Genomic DNA, 23,097 nt, shown 5'->3' with positions numbered 1-23,097 from the left:
TGTTAATTGGTTAATGTATTTAAGTGCAAGTATAGTAGCACTTAACATATTAAGTTAACATATGAACTTGGTTAAAATTATATCACTTAAATAATAATATCATGGTATATTTTAATATCTACCGATGACCATGATATTAACTTAATTTTTTCAATCAAAATTTAAATTCATTTTTTAGAATTTTCTACATATATATCCGACAGGTATACTCATTACGCAATCTTCTCTGATCACGTACAGTAATTAACAAGTAATTTTTTTAGATGAATACAGTACAGATATTCGAATAAGTGTACCTAGCATTACCTCAACCCATTATCATTATTAGAAAAAGGTCTTAAGATTAAATTGCTTAGAAAGTGTGATATTTTTTTAACTTCATACTTTTAAGTCTATAAATAGAAGGCTAAAAGTTTAGAATTAGACGGTTTTCTTGTAATTGAAATACCTTACTTCAAAGAAGCATAAATTAGGATGGATGTTCGAGGCATTTCTTTTACAAGAATTTCTCGCAACTAAGAAACCACTTTGAAACTTCTCTATGCGATAAAAAAAAATTAAAAAAAAACACCAAAAACCAAAAACCTAAGGTTGTGTTTGGTAGTTAACTCAAAAAGTTTTTGTTTTCTATTTTCTAATTTTTGTAGTTGTACTGAAAAATTATTTTGCAGTTGTTTTCAAAAAGTTGTTTGGTACAGTTTTCATTTTTGTTTTTGAGAAAATGAAAAAACTGAAAAAAGTGTTTGGTATAGTTTTCATTTTTGTTTTTGAAAGAATGAAAAGAGAAGATGAGGAGAAAGAGGAGAGAAGAGAAGAATTTTTTTTTCAAAAACACATTTTATTTGTTTTCAGTTTTCTTTACTTTTTTCCAAAACAACTTCAAAAATTTTTGAAATTTTTTTTCGAAAACACCTTACCAAACACATTTTCCAGTTTTGTTTCCTATTTTCACTTCTTGAAAACTGAAAAACAGTTTTTGAGTTGATAAACAAACGCACCCTAAAGCTCTTTCTAAGGTTTCATGTGCCTCTTGTTCTTCTTCATCACGGAAGTGTGAATGTAATGAGCGATTATTTGCAATCAGAGTTAGATCTTAGCCGATTTAAGTCGTTGTTCTTTGTAAGAAGTTTTGTTTATGTAATTAGTTTTTTTTTTTTTACCCATTTTCTAATAGAATGCTCCGAGCTTTTCATATATATATATATATATATATATATATATATATATATATATATATATATATATATTGTTGCAACTAATCTGCCTCTTTTTAAATTTTAGCTCAAGTTTTATTTTATTAAAAAATAGTCCACTAGCTCGCAATAAATTAAACTAAGTAAAGAGTTAATTTAATTTACTTTAGATTGATGAGCTATTTTTTGTAATAAAATAAAATTTTTCCTACTTTTTAAAAGAAGGAGATGAACTATTGGGTTTGGCTTAATTGCTCTTTCATTTAAGCAAATTAATCAAACACCCCTAAAGTCGAATTGGCAAAGAAAAAATAAGAGTCTATTAATGAGACTAATAGTTTGTGTTTATTAAATCAGGTACAAATGTATATACATATGTGTATATATTATTAAGAATTTGTTGCAACTTGACATTTCACATTTTTTTTAAATTTTGCTCAAGTTTTATTTTATTAAAAAACATAACTCATCAATTCGCAATAAATAAAATGAACTAAATAAGTAATTGCGATTGATGGGCTATTTTTGTAATAATATGAAAATTTAGCTATTTTTTAAAAAGTGGATGATTTATAGATGACTGATCTAATTGCTCGTGTGTGTGTGTGTATATATATATATATATATATATATATATATATATATATGTATATATATATATATATGCATTATTCTGTAGCGCGATTACTATACTCTTATGATGGGTCCTATGAATCTTGGCCGTACGTCGTAAATATTAATAATTCTAAACAAAAGGTTTTGAGGGGACAATTAGACTTGGCGGTTTTCCTTAAGTGGGGTCTCTTTGCAAGGACGACCACTAATGTATTTTTCCCTCTCCGTCACAATTAATTTTCAAATTGTCTCGTATTTTCTCCTCAAAATTTTATTTGACTATACTATTTCACTTTCCAGTTAGAAAATTTTAAAAAAAAAAACAAAAAAATAAACGTCAACTCAATTTTTCCCATCTCCTTGTTTTTGTGAACTTTTATATATCTTGATTTGTAAACTTTTAGGTAAAAATAAAAAATAAAAAATACAAAACTAGCAAAAAGTGCAAAAATAATCAAATGAGGGGGGCTATAATCACCCTGATGTACATGTGGCTTCGTACGTGCCTATAATTGTATGTTTAGAGTTTAGACATGTAATGCCTTTCAAATGAACAATTTTGTGCTTTAAATTATTAGAATACAAAACGATAGAGATAATTAAAATAATGTTAAGATGAACACACGGGACGGGTTTAAATTTGAGAATGACATGCGACACTATCAATGTCTTTTAATTTGTCAATACCTGTTTTTTATCACTCACTTTTATCTAATGAGGGAAATTAAACATATATCCGTATATAAATAAAATTATATATAAAATGTTGTTTTGAGAATATAAAAAAAAGCACTTATTTATAAGAATGTTTGAAGTCAAACTGACTTATAAACTAATAATATTATTCGACTCTAATAAGTTGGTGAGAGCACGTACGTCCTACAACACTTTTTCTTTGCTGCAAGAATTACGTTCTATATAACATATAATTTTGTTGTTGACCAACTCAGCTAATTTCTAAAGTACTCTCGGATATATTCACAAAATATACCATCTCACGTGGCTGTGTGGAGATGGGCAAAAATAGTACTAAATAAATAATGGGTGACTTCATATTTGATACATATCAACGCGTAAATTTTCAAAAGTCACATTGTATATGTGTTTAAGTATATATTGAAAAAAAAATCTTAAAAGTATTGGCTAGAGAGAGAAAGAGAGGGAGAAAGTATTTTGAAATGACCTATGTATAGGAGTGGAAGACAAATGTAATATTCTCAACTTTTATTTGTCCTATATATTGACAGATATGATATTAAAATATACCCTCTTACATACTTCAAACTATAATATTTTCATAAAATAAACTCTTTTTTGTCAACATTCTCATGTCCGGGTTCTAATTCGTCACCGGTTAAAAGACAAAGTGAATAAGTCACAATCTCTTGGCTAAAGTAAAGAAAGTTGAATCTTACCGAGTACTACTATACTCATCAAGATCATCAATATTTTTCAATTTCCCAAAAAGGGCGGGCTAATCATAAACCCTTTGAGTATAAATAAACTCAAAGATCCTCCCTATTTTCAAGAGCATCTCAAAGTCTTAGAACCTTCCAACGTACGTGAATACAAACCATAGAGCTCATATCTTTGCCCTTTTCACCGCAAGTGCCCAACCAAGAGCTAACAAACACTTGAGGTCAGTTTCTATTATTTCACGTTTTCAAGGTTAACCTTTGAGCAATGACAAGAAGATAAGTTTTACAATCCCATGGGTTTCCTCATCCATTTACTACCTATTGCATTGGTCAATCTGCTTGAAAATATATATTTTAGGCTCTGAAATTTCAAACCCCACTTCTGGATTTGAAAACATGGGGGTAGTGTAATGTTAATATAGTGATCTACTTTTTTGATTATTTGACTTTTTGGGCAATAATTTGGCGTACCGTACGTAGTTTATTTGTTATTTATTCATGTGGGGTTGTCCTTTATAATGACTGTAAATATATGTGATACATACTTCACCAGCTTAGATTGCGGTTAATATATTTAAAATGTTTTTAAGTTTTGAGGGATGTAAATCTGCAGGGGGGAAAAAGAAGAGAATAAAAAGCATACAGAAACTAGACAAACACTAAGAACAAAACTTTGACGTGATTGCTAAGAAGTCACCCTCGTCAACCTTATATACATTATTAATATATACATCCTATAAGTTCAAAACTACACGGATGAACCAATGATTAAAAGAAATTATCCATGATATCTATGATATACACCTCCCATTTCTCTTTAAAATAATTACATTTGATGCTAATTAAGAGGTATACCCACAATTAGTAAAGGAAAGGCATATGTTCCATAAGTTTTCTTATACTTTAATTGTTATTTTGGTGTTGTGTTTGCCTCATTCAGGTTAAAACAACAATGAAATTGTATACTGAATGCGAAAAAGACAACAACAAAAATGTCTCAAAAATTGTCAATTTATCAAATTTTTGAGAAACTACGATTATATGAATTCAACCTCTATCCACCGATAACCTCTGAAAAATGATTTTCTAGGAAGTATAAACATCATTTCTATATAAGACTCATAGTTCATCGCTAGGGGGGTTATGGCCTTTTTCATGCAAACACAAAAATGGTGATCAAGATTAATCGAGAGTTTTTATCTTCAATATTTTAGGTTGCAATATTTTCTTCTTATCCATGCTAATATGTATACTTATTGCACTATATATTTATGTTATTGCCTTTATGTACATGTAACTGTTTGAAATGGTATATCAAAAGACCAGCTCAGCTGGTATTTCAAAATGCTTGGAGCTTGATATTATAATAATAGCTAGGCTTAGCATATCTGCCAGGTAATTTATAATAATTTTGAATTTTAAGCCATGATCTAGTTATAGTATTTTTACAAAAGACTATCAACTATTTTACCAGGAAATATTCAACCAAATTTGAAAATCGTCGTAAAATCTATTTCACTATAAGATTTACATGTCGCTAAAACTCTTTCTTGTAGTACTGAGCAATAAATGGTACACTATCTAATATTCAATACTCTGCTACGTGTTCACACAATGGGTAAAGTTAATTATAAAATAGGAGGGTTAATGTTATAATTCAATTTACCCGTACCCGTACTATTAAAGGGAAAACTAGCAACCTTTTTAACTAAATGTAAAATTGATTTTAAATTAATAATTCGTATATCATAGAAAATATGAAATAACAATTCGCTTGTAAAAATATAACAAATATTTATTGCTATAAATATGGATGATAAAAAGAATAATAAATGCATTTGGATATATCTCCAACTCTTAAAAAGAATTAGATAACATTATTACAAATTGTGGATTACACAACGAACTTTTTACAACACTTACTTTAAGTGTTGTGAAAAATCGACATTCTACAATGATTACTTTGTATTATTATGAAATATGGGGATTTTTAAGATGGTTATTATGCCCCATTGCAAAAAAATGGACAATCTGGACCTTGTACGACAGTATAGTGTACCGTTGTACAATCTCACCGCGGCGAGATAAAGTATGGACCTATCAATGTGCTATCTCGCCACGGCGAGATGGTTACCAAAATAAATTATCAATCTCGCCGCAGTGTGAATTATACGTCGCCGTGGCGAGAACCTTCTACAACGGCTAAGACTCGTTGTGAAATTTTCTGGAAAAATCTCGTCGCGGAAAACTGTAAGAAGATTATTTACAACTCTACTTGAATAGAATTTTTGGAAGAAGAAGATTATGTACAACTCTACTCGAAAAACGAGTTGGTTTTCGAGGTGTCCGCCATTATTGTAGGTCTTTCATTTCATTACATTGGTTTTGATGTGGATTGCTTCGCGCGATGTATATCAATATCATCTTCCAAAATATACAATGTGCTTTTCAGTGCGAAAACATAATTTTGTGTATTTAAACTTTAGTATTTCATTTGGTGAATCATTTTGTGAACCAAGCAACAACCCTAAGTACAGATGAAGAATACAAGGGGACACTCTCTGTGATGGTAGAGATGGCCCTATATATTCTCGTTCCTGATCCTTTATACTGCGTTGTAATAGAGAAAGTTATCGCCCCAAGAATCAGAACCCTTAAGCTCTTAATCCTCATTTGAAACAATTGGCAATCAAAGTTGCTCGACAAATCTGATGTTGTCTTCATCATTGGATTTGAGTTCTCTGACCCAAAGATGTGTATGAGGCTCATCGAGAAGGGACCATGCATCTTCAACGGTGGAGTCCTGCTCCTTGAGTCCCGGTCTAACTCTAAAAATTGAAAATAATATGCTTTCTCCTCCGCCAACATGTGGACCCAAGCCTATGACATCCCGCTCCAAGCCCGAACAGAGAGGGACCTCTCAAAAATCGCTAGTACGGGTAGAAACATCAGCTTAAAATGCTACAATTCTGTCAGCTTGGTCCTAAATGATTTCTTCATGTTTAAAATAGCCATTGATCTCTTAAATCCCATCTGGCCAGGATGTTTCATTCCCATCATCGGGAAAAAGTTTTGGATATCTTTTAATTACAAAAAATTACCTTTTCTCTGTTATGATTATGGTATTTGTTGTCGGTCGTTTTCGGAAAACCCGAGACGCCAAGAAGACACGTCATTCAAAGGGCCGATGGTCAGACCGGAGGTCCTAAAGAGCGGCGAGCCTTCTCTCACGAGTCGACTGACAAGTCCTCGTGCCAAATCTTCATGCCCCTCGAGTCGAGCCCCTAGTCGTTCCTCGAGTCGAGCCTTGGGTTGTTCCTCGAATCGAGCCTCGAGTCGGTCTCCTCGAGTCGAGCTTCACTCCTCAAGTCGAGCCTCGAGTCGCTCCTCGAATCGAGTCACTCTCGCCAAGGGGAAACCTTCATATTTCATGTGGCAAGAATGGTATTCGAAGGCCCGCAAGAGCCCGACGAGACGGGCCATGCGCCGCGCGCGCAGCCGCGCCGGCCAACCAAGCGCAGCAGCCCGCGCGCCGCGCCAGACAGGCCGTGCGCCGCGCCAGGCAGACCGCGCGCCGCGCGATGACACGCCCGCGCCGCACATCCAGCGCCGCGCATCGTGCGCCGCGCCTGGTGACCCGCGCGCCGCGCCCCCTGCGCCGCGCGCCGCGCGTTGTGCGCCGCACTTTGTGCGCCGCGCGCGCCGTGCGCCTCCACTTGATGGCGCGCGCGTTCCTAGTCCCACATGGACGAAAAAGGAGCCTCCTAAGGCCCTCAAACACCTATAAATACCCCCTCCCATTGAGGGGAAAGCCATCCAATAAATCATTTCATCTCATATCGACACGATCGATTTCTTACTCACAATTACTTCTCTGGATGCCATATTTGGCCTGAAGTAGTCTCTCTCCCCTCTCTCTCGTTCTCAGAGATTCCGAAGCACTCACGGGGACTTCCCGGACGTCGCTCCCTCTGACCGAACGTTCTCCGGTGCTCAAGCACGCCCCTAGGGTTCTCGACTAGAGTTCCCCTCGCGCGTCTAACACACTAGACACACGCGCGACCTACGCGTCCGGCATTTCCAACTAGGAATCGCCTACGCGTCCGGAATCTCCGCCACAACAAGGAACTCTTGACTTAGAGTCTTCCACGTCTCCAAGAGAGAGAAAACACACATTCTCTCTCGCGCTCACGATCTCCGAAGTCTTGAGACGTCGCCGAGGACTCCTCGCGCCCCGTCTCCTTCGTCGAGCACGCTTCTCCACCAAGGCTCCGCACCTCATACAGCGTCCTACACGCTTGAACTACGTTCTGACCTGATCCCACACACGGGTACGTAGGCAGCCGACAACCAAGGCACGGTCACTCCTCCTCCTCACCCCCAACCTCTCCCGAGAGGCGGGTTGATCGGAGAAAACCCTAGCTCGAGACTATCGAGTTCCCACTCTTGGCCCGGGTGCGATCACTTGGTCCGGCCTTGGATCGAACCGCCCGAGGTTTTAAATAGTTGTTCATTTTCGTGCGACAACAGGTTGATCGGAGAAAACCCTAGCTCGAGACTATCGAGTTCACACTCTTGGCCCGGGTGCGATCACTTGATCCGGCCTTGGATCGAACCGCCCGAGGTTTTAAATAGTTGTTCATTTTCGTGCGACAACAGTATTCTTGATCACAATCTCTCTGTCTGCTCTGCCCCAAAATTCTCCATCAATGATTCGTCGTCCAGGATCCCTCGCTCGGCTTTCAAGCTATAGCTTAGAGCCGAGAATCCTCGTATTTCATATCCTCACTCTTTACCCACGGCAAAACTACCTCCTCCAATTACGTATCCACCATCTCCATAATTTTTACAATAATTGGCTTTGATCTCTCTCCGGCTCTACAATCTTCAACCAGCATAACATTCCCACAAACCCTTTCAACAAATATTATGTGGGAGTAGATTTTCCTCTAATTCAGGCGTCAATCCTTGATGAAAAAAAATCTTAAATTTCAATATGATAAATCAAACCCTAGTAGTTATTGATACTATTCACATGCCCATTTTGGATTTGTGGGCCAAACAAAAAAAAATACACAACCCTTTATGTTAAATCAAAAGCTCAAGGCAAACAATTGCCTAATCTTTAGATGAGGACCGCGTCTATCAGTCACATCTTCTGACTCGTGCCACCGCTCATTGACAAATCCACAAAAAAAACGTAGTTTGTTAACTGACGAAGCTATGATATGCAAATAACTCGGCCAAGGGGAACGAATCAATCCCAATTGAAAATCAAGAGGAGGAAAGGAATGCAGGAAGACAACTCGGGAAATGACCTCATTGAGGTTATGGTATTCGATTCACCAAGGATTAATTTCCTTAAAAGCGGTGGATGTTTGGAGATTGATGTTCGAGGCCCAACGTTCAACAAAATAACTGATTCTCTTCTTTGGAGGGCGAGGAAGAAATCTTGTTTGATATATCATAACATATTTATTATTGTTTATTTCTTATGAATTTTACTTGTCTTCTAATTATTTCGTGTTCTTCCTCTTAATAGTTTTAATTGTAACGTTTGACTCCACTTTGAATTATGTACTCACTATTTATCTATATCATCATTATTACATTTTTGGTTCTAAAAAAGAGACAAAATAAAGAGATTGATAATGAAACTGAAGTCGAGAATGAGAGAAAAAAATGTATACTTTACAAAATCAAGTATCAACGTGTATATTGAATAAAATCTAACCTTTTTTAATTTTGGTTAATTTTTATTTTTATTTAAGTTATAGATTTATAAAAATTAACCCTCTGAATATATTTGTACATATTAATATTAGTTCTCATAGTTTACATAATCATTGATGCCTTTTTTCAAAGATTGTTATGCACCTATACGTGCATTCCTACTATGTATGATTGGGTTATGTTGAAAGAGAAATGGTTCCATTTGCCATCAATTTCATAACATTTTCTCACTTTCCACCAAAAGACTAATTTGGCCCAAAATACCCTCATCTATGTCAACAATGTTGACCCTATTTTTGCCCTTCACTATTAGATGTCAACATTGTTGACATATCGGTGACATTTTTTGACCAAATTAGTCTTTTAGTGGAAAGTGGGAAAATGTTATGAATTTAGTGACAAATGAGACAATTTCTCTATGTTGAAATAGCCTGTGACAATATATATTCTTTGCACCGACGTGGCAGTATTTACATGGCAGTGATAATAATAATAATAATAATAATAATAATAATAATAATATGATGCGAGCAAGCGGGAGTAAATCCAGTTCTTAATAATATCATGCGTAAATCCAGTTCTTATCTGCTTTGCATGTTCGTCAATAGTTGGATTAACATCACGTTCATTTCTATTATCTTTTTATTAAATAATTTTCTCGGTTATTAAATTATTTTTTATATTTTTATTATATATTTTAAAATTATGTTATTTTTTAATTTTATATTGATTTTTTATATGTTTAATTTTAACTTTATAATTTATGTTTAATTTTTTTTTTATCTTTTTAATTGAACTTTGTTTTAATGTGTTTTTGTAGTCAATTTATGAGTTTTGGTATTTTATAAATATTTATAGGGTTAAATATATATATATATATATATATAATACATATATATATATATATATAATTGGTATTTTAAAGTGTTAATAATAGAATAAAAAAAAGTATTGTGTGATACAGTCAATGGCGGAGCCAGGAATTGAATTCAGGGGGGACCAAAAAAAAAAATTGATAGTCGGCTTTGTCTTTATTGGATTGTTTGTTGAAAAGTGTCTCAATATGTTGCTTCGTGTTCATCAAAGTCATACACTTATTCCAAGCATAGTTGTGAGCACTATCCGGACCCCCGACATGAACTTTCAACCTCTATTTATTCTTTCGCCAATTTGAATATCTTTTTCCAACAAAAGAATCACCACCTCCTTGTTCTCCATTATTTTCTTTGTAAAGATAACAACATAAACAAAAGAGTGTATCTTTTGCTATATGCTATACTCCAACCAAGTAGGATAGTCTTGAAATCTTGATTGGTTGAATTTTCTAGGTTTCGTTCCAAAAAGAGTTTTTGGAAAATCATGATTGTGTGGTTGGCAAGGACCTTTTAGCATATACCTTCTATGCACGTCATCTTGGACATTAGGATGATAATTCAAAATCGGAATCCTTAACCCCGGATCGGTAGCGAGCTCTTCTATGTTGACCTCCAAATCTCCACTTCTCTTCTTTGCACTTTAGCGTGTTATTCTATTAATGTCGTTGTTGAGTCTACTTTTCTTTTGAAATATCTCTCCATATCTATACTCATCAAAAAAATCAACACCAAATGATTAGAGAAAAAAAAAATCATTTGAGACTTTCATCAAATATATAGTATGCATTAAAAGATTAGAGAACTCTAATAATAAAAAATACAAAATGAGCAATGCACATATGAATCATATATTAAACATTTACCTTGTTAATGATAAACAAGAAAGGAGAAGAGTTGAAATGAGAAACTAGAAAAAAAAAAATGTATGATTGCTATTTGGAGTTTTTTTAACATTGAAGATGAAAGAAGACTTGTTACTGAATATTTTTTTTGGACTTTTCTCATAAAAACGCTGTTGTCTGTATTAAAAAAAATGCAAATTTTCGTCCAACCTGAGATTCGAACTTAAGACCTTGCCAACATTTCTCTTAAGTCCTGACCATTTGTACCTATTAAATTTATTAATATGCATTATTTAATTTTTTTAATAATTATAATTAAGCCTATTAATTTTTTTTTTGTCCCGAGCCAGTGGGGACCCGTGCACCCGCTGGTCTCCACGTAGCTCTGCCCGTGATACAGTGTCACGGTAAATATATTGTGAGATTGTATCACACGCTATATTTAGCGTATCATTTGCCATTGGGTTGGAGAGAATAAAACGGCATATACAGACTTGGCCTTACTTTTCTGGAATATATTTTAACTCTTTCTCTTCACCATCTTTTTTAATGGACTAATTTGGAATCACACAAATTGGCCCTAAGCAGTTCTGATGACATGTCAACTCAATATACATAAATGGGGACTCAGTTCTGTGCATAATCGGGCAAGTGAAGCAAAGGCTTTTAGGATCTGGTTGAAAATACGTTCAAGGCTCTGTGTTCTGTGTCCTCTTTTTGTTGTGAATTTCTTACCTGCTATCATAACGTCGTTTGACCACTTAAACAGTATCTGGTCGGATCCTATTGTATAATATTATTTAATACACGCCTTAAGATGACAGTGCTTTTAGTTTCATTCAGAAGCAGAACTTGATACACTCGTGAGTCCTGACATGACAAATATCCCTAGAATATATCATTCATGTAGTGTAATTATTTATAACTCATGATGTCTCTAATGGTAAAGAGTAAAGCCTAGTTTTGCTTTGGTTAATCTTTAACCGAATTATATATATATACATGTTATCATAAACAATATTTCAAATTATTTACTCTAAGAAAAAAAAAAAACAACGTACATGAAGAAAAAAAAAAAAAAAAGGAAGTTGGATCTCTCTCATTTCTCTAATTCGGTCACTATTATTGGGCCTACTATTATCTTCAAAAAAAAAAGTTAGATCTCTCTCATTTCTCTAAAGTCTTACCTTTAGTCTCGGGCAAAAAGAAGTAGAAAAATAATGTGCATCGCTCACCAACGGGTTCACCGATATGGCCAAGCCCGAAGCCTCATCGGGAAGATCTCCGACGAGTACACCCATGTAATCGGGCCAAGCCCAATCGAAAGGAACGACATGTCAGCGCACACCGCCCAAATGGGCCTCGGGCCCAAGAACTTTGAACCGAGGCCCAGGCCCGCCAACGACCCCAGCCGAGCCCAACAGCAAAAGAGGCCATCTGTCTACCGAACTTGTCGAGGTTAAGGGCCGAGAAAAGGACAAACGAGACCTTGGTTAGGCCCATTATGACATTGATTCCAAACAAATGCTTGTCGTTTTTTTATTGCAGCTATAAACATGCGACGATTGAGCCATGTTGGGCTCACTAAAAGCTCTCTCCACACTCCTTGCCCGGTCCAAGTATCTAAGTTTTCTAATCATCTCTTATATGTGGATTTCTATGAAAACATTAGATTAGAATCATCGTGTGGATTATTCAAGGATGATAATATATTGTTTTATTATAGATATCGAATTTCAATGAGAAAAGACCGGCTCAACCCAATAATACTACTTGTCTCTAAATTAAGCTGATTGGTATTGTTGTCAAAACATTGTTGAATTATAAAATCAAGGAGAATCGTCATATATTTTTAAAGGGTCCTCATTTTAAGTTTGTTACCAAAATAGGCGTGAATTAGGATATAAACTTAAAACGGGTACCCAAAAAGAGTGAGGTATTGTAGGAAGAAAAAAAAATTAAGGAGTTTTTTAAAATAATGACACGTCATCGCAACTCAGCTTCAACTAGCCTTCAAGTAGAGGAGAGCGAGAGGAATTTCTGTTAATACATTAAACGTGAAAAAAAGGGTAAGTATTTGAAAACTATTTAGTCCAGTGAAAATTGGATTTAGGAAGAAATTACCATATCCCAACAAGATAAGAGTTTGTGGAAGCCAAAAGAACGCAGATGAGAGTATTGTACTTGTTGAGCCTAGCACCACTACCAACTACACTACCTTGAAATTTGAAGAGTGTATTCGTCTTTGGATTGAAAGGAAGCCATTTTTGGTTTCTCTTTTCTTCTTCTTTTTCTCTCTCTTTAGTTTTGTGGTTTGATGGTGTTTTAAGAGAGGGAAAGAGAGAGTATATACTGAACGGTGGGATATTGTAAGTAATAAATGATGGGCCTGTGTTAGTTTTTGGTGAGGTAGATAATTAATAGACAAAATTTGCATGAAAATTATTTGACTTCACGTAAGGGAATGAACTAAACACGTTTCGTAACAGTCTACTCCTAGCATCGATCGTATGTATGCCCTCTCTTTTTTTCTGATGATTAAATTCTAAAGTGTCGTTCATTAGCAAAATCTCTGTAATGAAACATAGTGACTAATTAGTTATAATCTATTATATCTATTAAAATATAATAAGTGTAAATCCGAAATCACTGTTCATAAGGTTTTTATCCGATTATAATATGACACGTAACCTCTTTTTATTTTTTTTTTATTTTTTTTTATTTTGGTTTAACTGCTTTGAATAATCTACAGGCGAACGAGGAGTTACCACCTCTGAAGCGATTTTTTCTTGGTTGAAATGTCGTCTTTTTTCTCCTTATCCCAGATAGAAACCAAATAAAAAAAAAAAACGCAGACAAGCGGAAAAGAAAAGAAGAAAGAAAAAAGTTGCGCCCCATCCCATTTTCCTCATTACCGTGTCTGAGAGTTTTTCCGACTATCGCACATCGGCTATCGCGGACTCGTTGCACTACTCTAGATTGAAATCCGTGTTCTGCTTTTAACTTCGCAAAGGCATCGGTAAGCTTTGCAGAAATCGTTTTTTTTTTTTTGTAAGAGTACTTTGATTTGGGTTACTGGTCGTTTATGTTAAACACAAAGACGCGATTTTGACAAATGACTCTGGTTTGAGATTTTTCTGTCTGGCAATTCAATTTGCGATATTCTCTTTTCTTTTTTTCTGGAATCGCTTCTTTACAGAGACCATTGTTGAATAAAAAAAGAAAGAAAAAATACGCCATCTCTTCTTGCTGCGATTTTGTTCTTCTAGAGGTGGGTTAACTAAATGTTTCGCTTTGTTCTTTATTCATAACGAAAGTGTTGATGTTTTTTTCTTTGTGAACAAACAGTTTCGCGAGAATGGGTATGCTTTCCCTCCATTGTTGCAAAACAAAGTTTTTTTTTTTATCGTACTATCTGGCTCATCTTCAATCATCCCCGATTCGATCTCTCTTCAGACAGATTTTAGGCCGTAATTTGTAGCCAAGGAGTTCACTCTGTATATTCCCAGCCATTCAGAGCAGCAATATCATTGTATCATCTGGAGCAAGAACGGTCTTGGAATGCTATTCATAGGTGGGGAAAAGCAATCAAATTTCTCAACAATTTAATGATTTGATCTTAATGTAAAATATATTTTTCCTGTCTTTAATTATGTTAATCACTCTTTATCTTTGGTGATGATCATGTGGTTGTTGAACCCGCTTCTCTCTCTGTTTTATCAATCCACAGATGTCACCCTTTGTTGAAGCAACGTTGTGAGAAAGATAAAGGGCAAGATTGGCATAAGATTACCCACATCCCTGAAATCATGTTCCAGTAAAGCAACATCTGATTCTTATTAAAGGTAAATTATTCATTTATTATTTTTCAATTTGTCTGATAAGTTATATACATGCTATGACTCTCCCTTACCATTTAAATTTTATTAAACTCTAATGCTGGTTTATTTGTTCGTAAAGGGACAAAGGAAGTCCGTGCCTTTGCATAGTGTTATGGTTCTTGAGGTCAACCAGTACTTGGAGAACGTTCCAGCACGTGGTGTAGATGATTCTCATGACTAACGATAAGGTTTGTTGAATCGATTTTGAATTGTTATTATTAAATTTGACGTGCTTGGTCTGGGAATCGAAGGACGAGAATGATAAAATGCTAGGTTTGAGAACTTAAGAACTGGATTTATTATTACGGTTACTCTGATTTTTATTATTAATTGGGTATATTCTGCATACAGTGATTTTTTTAAAATTGGACTCGTCAATTGACGTTTTTGGAATCAAGTATGGGTTGGGGTTTTACTTCAGTGTTTCTTTTGTTGAATTGATTGATTTTGGTTTTGAAATTCCATAACTATATAAAGCTGATAAACTTACTGAGTGTGGAATCAATTTGAATTGTGATTCTTGAATTTGAAGGGCTTGATCTAGGGATTGAAGGACTGGGATAGTAAAACGTTAGGTTTGAGAGCTTAAGAACTGGGTTTACTACTATGACCATTGTGCTTTTACTTGGGTTTCTTCTATTAAGACTTATTTTTTAATTGGACTTGGTAATTGAGATTTTTTAAATTGTTTCTCTTGCGGAATGGTGATCACTCGCGCTGATAGAGAATGACATCGCTGTCCTCGTGAGTGTTTTTGTATTCTCGCTGATATAGTTAATTAGCTTACGAATAATCTCACATTAAGCTTACATTTTCTTTTCTCTTTAAGGGACCATTTACTCTTATATATCAGTAACATCATTTGGTTGGAGCCAAAAAAAGTGCATCAGAACGGAACTTCCGGAAAAACGCTGTTGAGATTCAAACTTCCACGCCGATTTCGCGACAAGATTATTGTGTGAGTGAAATCATTGTATAAAGGTGGGCGAGAAGAAATTGGAGACTGGTCAGAAGGCTTTCACACATATTCTAAACAAAGCAGAGCCACATATCATTGAAGTAGGTAACTTTTTTTCTTTCTTTTCGAAGCTAATGTTTTGGATTGTCCGATTACATTTTTCCATTGACTCATTGTCGACTGCTTTGAAGGTCATATTTTTTTCATTGACTCATAAAAAGTTTGGGCTGAATTGAATCTGTTGGTTCGTTGTGCTAAAGGTCTGATTTTTTTTCTAAAATTTTATTGGTAAACCACAATGGTATTTCTTATTTTGCAGAATCTTACATTGGCAGATATTGTACAAAGACTAAAATTCCATAATAAAATAACGGGTTCATTGTGATTAAATCTTATTTCGTTTTTGTTAAGATGCGCTCACTTGCATATTTTACAGTTTGAAGTTAGCCTTTTTTCTTTCAAAATAAAGTTCACTTTAATTACGCAATTTCTTTTACTCAACCTCATGTATTTTATCTTATTCCTTATGCAGCGCTGCCTTTGCTGGGCTCTGGTGCGACTGTGCTCGATACCAACTGACATCAAGTCAATCTCTCTCTCTCTCTCTCTCAATTTTATTTTGAATTCACATTTTTTTTATCAATTGAATTCACAGTTTCTCTGATGTCCTTTGTTGCTTGCCCCAGAAGATTTGGGTTTTCTTTAGATTGGAATGATATTGTAATCTTTCGTTTGTTATTTTTATTTTATTTTAATTCTATGCATGCAGACGTTGCTCTACAAGAACAAAAGATCTTGTATAACTCTCCAACGGCATTATCTCTTATCAGCTCGCTGGTTCCGATTATCAAATTCTTCAACTTTTCAAGTACTTGATTTTTGTGATTCTATATTTGCAATAAAACAGGGTTTGCTCAAGTCTGTGTGGCTTGTGTTGCTTATACAGGTTTCTTATTCTTTTTCAAGTACTTGATTTTTGTTATTCTTTTAAAATATTTTATTATTATTAATTACAATGAAAAAAATCCTTAATTGCTTACTAATAAAGGAAATCATTTATCATCTGTATTAACTATATTTACCAATGAAATGTATAAATCACGTATTATTGTGTTTGGCCTCCTATATATATATGTGTATGTGTGTTTTGTTAAAGGTTAACTTTGTGTCAATATATTCGTATCAACACCGTCGTGGCAGCTCTTGCAGCGAGCCTTCCAAATCTCTCATACCACAATGCACGTGACATGAATCATGGTCAGAACAAGTTGATTTTTAACATTACCCGCCATCCAAATAGGGTAAAACATATGCGGGATAGTTAATTCCTTGGAAACATGGTGTGCAATACCGCTCGAAAAGAGTTCCAGATTTTCACAGCAACATCACCATTAAAAATAATATGGTTCATACCCTTCGTATCAGGTTTGAGGAAATAGTGACATTTAGAAACCATAAGAATTCCGATTTGTTTTATATGATCATCAATAGGAATATTCTTGTGCCATGATTTCCAAACAAAAAAGCAAATTTTTGTGGGTACTTTGGATTTCTAAAGGAGTGAGTTCCACTTGAGGGCTTGATTACACAGGTGAGAGAAATACTTTCCAGCGGTAATAATTAGTAGAAGTGAATATTCCGGAAAAGGAAGGAGTCCATTAAAGACAATCCGACGTATCATTGATGTGAGCACATGAAATAAATCTCCAAAATGTATCCGGGAGGACATCGTGTAAATGTTGCATAAGGCTAGAATCAAAGCATCCTTAAGCAACATTGAGAGCACCATAAAAAGAGGGGAGAGAAAACTGATTAAGAATGATGCCACACCAGTTGTCATACCAAAAAGAGATTTCACCTTTACTGATTCTTCATTGCGAATTATTAAGAATATCAAGAATAATTCTTTCAATTTTCGACCACAAAATAGATCCCTTGTTGCCAAAAATCGTAGTAGAAGCCCTGTGATAAATATGATTGTCTTGTCTTTTACGAATGGTGCAAAGGCTATTACCATTGATAATTTTTTAAGCAAGTTTAGCGATTATAGCCTCGGCCAGAGGAACACCCAAATACTTGATGGGAATGGTAATAGCCTGAAATTCAATATCACTTTGAACACAAGAAATGCATATGTCATTTCTTTTAGAGTTAGGAATGAATACTCTTGTCCGAATTCATGAGCTGCTCGTACTAAAATTCTTTTAAGGCATATCAAAGACCTTTTATCACCATTTGTAAATAATAACATTAGATGATTGATAGTAATGGACAATCGAAAGACCTGATAGCTTTCTAAATTACCCAATCTCATTTCGTGATATATATATATATATATATATATATATATATATATATATATATATATATATATTTCACTCAAAACTCATTCAAATGAAATTTTACAAGCACATTACTCGAAATTAGGTTATTTTAAGGGTAATAACAAATGTACATCTAGATATATTCTATATAAAGATGCTGTAATAGTAAAATAAGTCTGTGTGAATAGTAATCATTTCTTCTTCTTATGTAAAGCAATGGTGCAAATAACTGAAAGTTCATAAATATTTCGAAGATCATGGTACTAATGCTTCTTCCATATTACAATGATGCTTATAGATTGCGCTAAGAAACAATTAGCTCCTGCACCATATTGGGCCGTCGAGCTTATTATGTATGGCTTTGCGGAAGAGGAGGTTGATCAAGATCGAAAATTCTAGAGACGAAGAATCAAAATCTATTACTCTTACTTAATTTGATTTTTTTTTTTCTTTTATAGTTCTATTATGGAATATTTTACTCCCACGATCATGGATATTACAATTTCATATTATTTTTCAATTGAATTTTGACGAATATTGGTAAAACTCTTTAACAAGATGTATTAAGAGGCCATAACACTATTTTAAAATAAATTTATCAATTAATATCTATAGTCACCACGTGCGAAGCACGTTCTACATCCTAGTATAGTGTAAATATATGGTTAATCTTAGACTTTAGTTGGTTGGTCGTGGTGGAGCCACCAGGCAGGCTATTCCAAAAATCAATAACTAAAAAAGGTGAGATGATTGTGATACCAGTCTCCAACAAGCTAACCAGCTCGGTGGCTTCAAAACTGTTCATCTCATTTAATGATTATTTAATTTTGACAACATAAAAAAATTCACAACTTGTCACCTGAGATTCTAGGTAGCCCAAGTCAAAGATTCAGAACTGCTCATCTCATTCAATGTTTGACGACTTCAAAATTAAAAATTTAATAATCGGTTAACTGAAATTATTTACAACACTGTAAGTGAGTCCCTGTGAGTCTAAATTATATACATCGACACGTTGTTTTAAAGTAAAGCCAGAAGTATTCATTTATAAATTTCTCGTTTTTTATTTTTCAGATGATTTTATCGACACGTTATTTTTAAGCACATTGATTCTTTTCCTAATGTTTATGTTGCTTATAGAATAATGTTGACTATTTCTGTTTCTGTTGCTTCCGTAGAGAGAAGTTTTTCAAAAGTTGAAGTTGATAAAGTCTTGTTTGAGATCATCCATGTGACATGAAAGACTTAGCGGGCTTGCTATTTTGTCAGTCGAAAAAGAGTTTCTAGACAAACTTGATTATAAGGATTTAATTTCTAAATTTGCATCTCGAAAAGCAAGAAAAGTGGTTTTGTGTAATTTTTTTTGCCTTTTTTAAATTGTTATTTGTTTTTTTAATAATTAAACTGAATGATCTTGTTATTTTATATTTTATATTTTTTAATGATAAATTTATAACAAAATATATTTTTAAATTAATTTAAATATAATTATAAAAGGTCCCATTTTGTTCAGTCACCCAAGGCCCAAAATTATTTCGTTGAGCCGGCCCTGCTTCGCCCGCCTGCAAGCCGCGACATGCAAAGTTAACTTCTCCTAAAAACGTCATACTTTTGAATATAGGCATCGCGATGATTTTGTAAAATGAAATTTTTGGGAAAATATATCTTTAAGGCGAAAAAATTTAAAAACATATGCGAAAATATTAAGATGTTTATCTAGTGGAACGTCTCAGAAAAAACGAGCATATTTTTTTTTACAAAAGCATATTTGAATTAACCTTAAGGCCCTGACAACTGCAAGGCTCCCGCTTCAAGCTTCCATTGGGCTCTGCTCACGAACTTCTAGCTCTTATACACGATTTATTGCAACGTCACGCTTTAAGCCTCCACTGGGCCCAGCCCACAAACTTACGGCTCTTATATAGTTCTTATAGTCTACTTAAGACTTTTTCAAACATGTTGGTTTATTTACAAACTTTTAAAAGATATAAACTTTAGAAAAACAAAAATACCCTTATTTGCCACATGTCATTAGTTCTACATACATCTTTACTTACATTACAACTATTTACACCCGACTATTACTCCTTCAACGCTCTGCCTTTATCTACAACTTCAAGATAATAACTATGAATCGAGAGACTCAGAAAGAGATCACTACGTCTACCATCTAACACATAATGCAACACCTTATCATATAATGAGCATTACTAACATACTACTTAAGAACTTACCGGCTTAGATCTTGGTCGTTCTTACCATCACATGTTAGATCCGAATATCACGGGTGAAAACCATCACCTAATTCCATGACCGAATCATGTTGAATAATTAAGAAAGCATAAAACAATAGCGGAAGCGTACCTGATGAATCCATGACGGTTGATCTTCCAGATCAACACGTATTTCTCTGAGAGTCCCTTTAGATCTCTCTGGCTCACTCTGACGACGGGATATCAGGAATGACAAGAATGTTACGTGTGACCTGGGGACCAGCCGTATTTATAGAGAAACCCTAGGTTACCCTAGTGGGCTTCCTATTTCAACCCATCACTGAAATAGAAGCCCATAATGACTCTACACATTAAAGGCCCACAACCTGTTAGATACATTAAAGCCCAATAACCGTACACCAAATTAGATCACTTTTAACGGGTCATCTTTATTGACAGTTCACAACACATAATTATTTAACATATAAGCCCAACGTTGGATTAAGGATCCAACATATTGGATTAAAGATCCAACAATCTCCCACTTGGGCTATATGTTTAACCTTATAATTATGTATCGCAAAAAATAACCGAAAGAGCTCAACTTTACTGTCATTACCAAAATGTATCTCATAACCAATCCGGTCCATCAACCATATCAACATAGGATCAAAGCGGCATTCACTACATCTATCGTAGTTATACCCATCAATGGTCACGTATATCGATACAACTGAACGACATGGATCATGAAGTGGATGTGTAGTATGGAAATTTCATGTTATGTGACCTCAACATGTCTATTTCCATTTGGTCCTCCTTAAACCTTAGTGAGATCAAACCATATACTAGAAAAAACAGAGTCTAAATAAACAAAAAACTTAATTTTCGCAGAAAACCTCGATAATCATAAATAAAACCAAACATGTCTATAACATAAAAGCACTAAAAATAGCAAAACAACAAACTCCCACTATAACTGAATATCCTGAGCTGAAATAACACCCATATGAGCAGTGTGCTCGTGAAACACTTTGGGTGGTAGTCCCTTAGTAAGCGGATCCGCAATCATGGAGTTTGTTCCGATGTGCTCGATAGACAACTGTCTACTCTGAATTCTTTCTTTCACAACCAGGAACTTGATGTCGATGTGTTTCGACTTCGTGGAGCTCCTGTTGTTGTTGGAGTATAGTACAGCGGATTTGTTGTCACAATATAACTTGAGTGGTCTATCAACACCATCTATTATGCGCAGCCCAGTGACAAAATTCCGCAACCATATCCCCTGATTGGACGCCTCATAACAAGCTACAAATTCTGCTGCCATGGTAGAAGATGCTATAAGAGACTGTTTAGCACTCTTCCAGGAGATAGCACCTCCAGCCAACAAATAAATATAGCCTGATGTAGATTTCATACTGTCTTGGCATCCAGCAAAATCAGAGTCAGTATACCCGATGATCTCGATCTGATCTGACCTCCGATATGTGAGCATGTAGTCTTTTGTTCTTTGTAAGTACCGCAGGACCCGTTTAGCTGCTTTCCAATGGTCCATCCCTGGGTTGCTTAAATATCTGCCTAACATCCCTATAATGTACGCAATATCCGGACGCGTACAAACCTGAGCATACATTAGACTTCCTACTGCCGAAGCGTAGGGAATCGTCTGCATTTCCTTTTCTTCAAAATCATTCTTAGGGCACTGATTGAGACTGAATTTGTCTCCCTTAGCCACAGGAGTATCACCTGGTTTACATTCCTGCATGCCATATCTTTTTAGAACCTTTTCGATATAGCTCTTTTGTGATAATCCAAGAATCCCCCGAGAGCGATCTCGAGATATCTGGATTCCTAATACAAAAGAGGCGTCACCAAGATCTTTCATCTCAAAATTCTTAGCTAGAAATCTCTTGGTTTCGTGCAATAAGCCTATATCGTTGCTGGCAAGCAAAATGTCATCAACATATAAAACCAGAAAAATACACTTACTCCCACAGAACTTATGGTATATACATTCATCCACCAAATTCATTTCAAAACCGAACGAAATAATCACTTGGTGAAATTTGAAATACCATTGTCGAGATGCTTGTTTGAGTCCATAGATGGATTTTTTAAGTTTGCAGACCAAATCATTTGCGTCTTTGGACACATAATTTTCTGGTTGCACCATATAGATTGTTTCCTCGATGTCACCATTAAGGAACGCAGTCTTCACATCCATCTGATGTAACTCAAGATCAAAATGCGCCACTAATGCCATTATAATTCTAAAAGAGTCTTTCGTGGAAACCGGAGAGAAAGTCTCTTTATAGTCGATGCCTTCTTTTTGTGTGAAACCTTTTGCAACAAGACGAGCTTTGTACCTTTCCACATCACATTTCGAATCCCTTTTGGTCTTAAATATCCATTTGCAACCAATGGGTTTCGCACCTTCTGGTAATGGTACAAGGTCCCAAACGTCATTATCCTTCATAGATTTCATCTCTTCATTCATGGCATCGATCCACATTTGAGAATCAGAACTTTTCATGGCTTGAAGGAAGTTGATAGGATCATCTTCGTTCACTCCAATGTCATCCTCATGTTCTTGAAGAAATACAACATAATCATCTGGTATTGCACTTCTTCTTTCTCTGGTGGATCTTCTTAATGGCATATGTTCTTGAGGTGGTAGAGTTTGTTCTTCTGGAACAATTTGTTGAGCAAGGGGTTCCCTAATATCGTCTTGAATTGGGTGTTGAACAATGTCAGGAGTTAAGTCATGATCATTGTCAATACCACTTATGGGAATATTAACATATTCCTCTTCCAAGACAAATTTTCTTACCGTGTCTCCCCCTGCAAACTCAACATCCTCAAAGAATTGAGCATTTTCTGTCTCGAAAATTGACCTAATTGTGGGATCATAAAACTTGTACCTTCGGGATCTCTCAGCGTATCCAACAAAATAGCAGCTCACAGTCTTTGAGTCCAGTTTCTTTTCATTAGGCTTATAAGGCCTTGCCTCAGCTGGACATCCCCAAACGTGCATATGTTTTAGAC

The 23,097-nt window shown here is 35.0% G+C and overlaps 1 long non-coding RNA gene across 7 annotated transcripts; it reads left to right on the top strand.

The window, feature by feature from the left end:
• Nucleotides 1-13,432: 13,432 nt before the first annotated feature.
• Nucleotides 13,433-16,534, top strand: LOC149400854 (uncharacterized). 7 transcript variants are annotated; one of them, XR_016296326.1, is made up of 7 exons: nt 13,433-13,695; nt 13,876-14,250; nt 14,407-14,521; nt 14,637-14,745; nt 15,282-15,301; nt 15,387-15,616; nt 16,048-16,534. It is a non-coding gene; the product is annotated as an uncharacterized LOC149400854 (long non-coding RNA). The 7 variants fall into 7 exon arrangements; XR_016296327.1 differs by lacking the exon at nt 15,282-15,301 and having other exon boundaries at nt 14,025-14,250; XR_016296325.1 differs by lacking the exon at nt 15,282-15,301.
• Nucleotides 16,535-23,097: the final 6,563 nt, after the last annotated feature.

Source organism: Urtica dioica, chromosome 4 (genome assembly GCF_054948205.1).
Source record: "Urtica dioica subsp. dioica isolate 48M chromosome 4, U.dioica_male_clone48M_v1_H2, whole genome shotgun sequence".
NCBI lineage: Eukaryota > Viridiplantae > Streptophyta > Magnoliopsida > Rosales > Urticaceae > Urtica > Urtica dioica.
The sequence above is the reverse complement of the archived record's forward strand: the minus strand, read 5'-3'. Positions and strand labels throughout refer to the sequence as shown.